General features: G+C 55.0%; 1 protein-coding gene across 1 annotated transcript in view; it reads left to right on the forward strand.

Annotated features, from left to right (window-relative positions):
* Positions 1-943: 943 nt before the first annotated feature.
* PRRC2C (proline-rich coiled-coil 2C) overlaps positions 944-2,464 on the forward strand; it is a 98,610-nt gene continuing 97,089 nt past the window's right edge. Inside the window, exon 1 of the mRNA XM_012657718.1 lies at positions 944-1,069. The gene's annotated coding sequence lies outside the window, so the exon portion shown is untranslated. The remainder of the gene's footprint in view (positions 1,070-2,464) is intronic.

The raw sequence follows: 2,464 nt of genomic DNA on the forward strand, positions 1-2,464 counted from the left end.
GCGACACAGGGAGACTGTCTTTAAAAAAACGACGACAACAACAACAAAAACCCTTAGTCGGGCTTGGTGACACGAGCCTGTGGCCCCAGCACTTCGGGCGGCCCTAGCAGGAGGATAGTTTGAGCCCAGGAGTTGGAGGCCGCAGCGAGCCATGATGAAGCCACTGCACTCTAGCCCTGGCAACAGAGAGAGACCCCCGTCCTAAAAAAAAAAAAAAAAGTTCTCTTAGTATAGCATGCCAATCCTACTCTGTTCCTCACACTGGGTTTACTTTTTCACTCTCTAAGATAACTTTTTGTGTGGAGACAGAGTCTCGCTCTGTTGCCTGGGCTAGAGTGCTGTGGCGTCAGCCTAGCTCACAGCAACCTCAACCTCCTGACCTTGAGCAATCCTCCCGCCTCGGCCTCCCAGAGTGCTAGGATTACAGGCGCGAGCTACCGCGCCCGGCCTAAAATAACTTTTAAATTTTCTCCTCAAACCCCTACTCACCAAAACACACCAAGACTTCACAGCTTGCCCCCTACTTCACCGAGAACATACTGCCAAACTGCTGACTGAACCAATTTACACAACCACCCACCAGATACAAGAGTGTTCATTTTACCGAGGCTTATCAACTTGTAGCCGTGGGCAATTCAAGAGCTCCTTGGAAAGGTCTCAGATTAAAGCTTTCCCTTCCTTCAGCGGTAACTCTGATTGCAGAAACTCCCTCCTTCCAGCAGGAGGCGCCATCGCCCTCCTGCAGGGGAGGGCCGCCGCGGCGGCTTCACGTGATCCGGCCGTCTCTGCCCCGGGGGACGGTCCTTGCGGAGATTTGCCTTACGTGCATAGCGTCATGACGTTGTACGTAGCGGCTGGCTAGCCGCCATCTTGCTTCTTTTTCTCGCCCGCTCTCCCTTTCGGGAAGCTGCGAAAGTGCTTTGGCGGTTTGTCCATCCGCAGCTTCGGTTTTCCCAGTCCGCCGGCCACTCCGACCGCCCCTCTAACGCCAGCTTTCCCTCCCCCCTTCCCTCGATCAGAACTCGGCCGAGACCCTCGAAGCGCGCAAACTTGACACTCACACTGGCCGGTAAGGAAAGCGAGGACGTCGGGGCCGCGATCCGAGAGGGCCCCACCGGGAAGGGCCAACGTGGGGCGGCCTGGGGCGTGGGAGCGCACCCCGACCCTGGCGCCCGGACACCGCGGGGGCCGCGTGGAGAGGGCCTCGGGTCTGGGCGTCTCTTTTCTCTTTGGTTACCGTGATCTCTGGGTCTGGGGAAGTCGGCCTCCCGCTCGGGGAGCGGGAAACCGGAGTCAGCCGCGTGTGGTCTGCAGCGGGGCGCTCTGGAGCGGCCGGCCTTCCTCCCACCCAGTGCCCGGCTCGGGCCCTGCGGGGATTATGCGTGTGGCCGGGTCATCAAGGGGGATTTCCATCAAGCCGGACTGGCAGGCGCGCGCTCTTTTTCCCCCAGTGTGGGGCATGCGTCCACCATGCAACTGAAGGGCTCAGCCGGGGCCTTTACTGCCTGCCTGTGCGTAGCGAGGCTGGGATTCTCCGTGAGCAGCGTGTGCGGCAGTGCGGGTTAAAGACCTGATTAGGCGAGGGGCGCTTCGGGGAATCAGGACCAACCCTGCTTCCGCTAGGGAAGTGCTACCCAACTCCGAAGGAGGATTCGCCAACTCCGAAGGAGGATTTGAGTAGTCCTTTCGCCCTGTAGGCCACCCCATCCCCCGGCTTGCGTGGTGAGTCCCGCTCGGCAGCTTCTTGTCTTCGAGGTAGCATTAATATTATTGGTGTTAGGGTAAAGGCCCCCACTGGAGGACTGAAGAAAAGGGGACGGGGCCAATAGGGACATTGATAGAGCCTTCCTTCCTTTGCGCGGGAGGATTGCGTTTAATTACCCTAAAGGGATGTATGTATGTGTAGACTTGATTTTGGAGTTCTTGGGGGTCTGACATGGCTGGTGTTTGCTGGCTGGTAAAGCTACCAGATCTCCGCAGTGGCCGGTCTTCAGTCTAGATTCGTGGATTGATACATCTCGTTAGGGTACGTAGAATTGTACAGTAGGCCCCTCTGCTGTAAGGTTTTCTTTTGGAATGCACCAGAAGAATCGGAGGGTGTGAGAGCTCAATAGTTTACTCCTGCAGCCAAAAATGATAGGGTGATATTAAGCGTCTACCAAGGCGAACTCCAGCATTTTTTTAAAAAGTAGATTTAACCTTCCGTGTTGGTAATTAAGATGCTGCTTTGACTGAAGCCATTTTTAGGTGTGTGTCACAGATGCACTGCAGCATCTTTTCTGGCTCACCTCAAATGCATTGGTCCCCTAAAAAATTAGGAGTAGGTTGAGTTCGAGTTTTGTCTTTAGCATAGAGTCAAATAGTAATTCTCCTTTTCTCTAATGGAATTTTCAGAATATAGGCTTCTTAAGTGTTTGTTTGCGGGGGGGGGTTACCATTTACTACACATCCACCACACATTCAG

Source organism: Propithecus coquereli, unplaced genomic scaffold, assembly GCF_000956105.1.
Source record: "Propithecus coquereli isolate 6110/MARCELLA unplaced genomic scaffold, Pcoq_1.0 Scaffold56, whole genome shotgun sequence".
Lineage (NCBI taxonomy): Eukaryota > Metazoa > Chordata > Mammalia > Primates > Indriidae > Propithecus > Propithecus coquereli.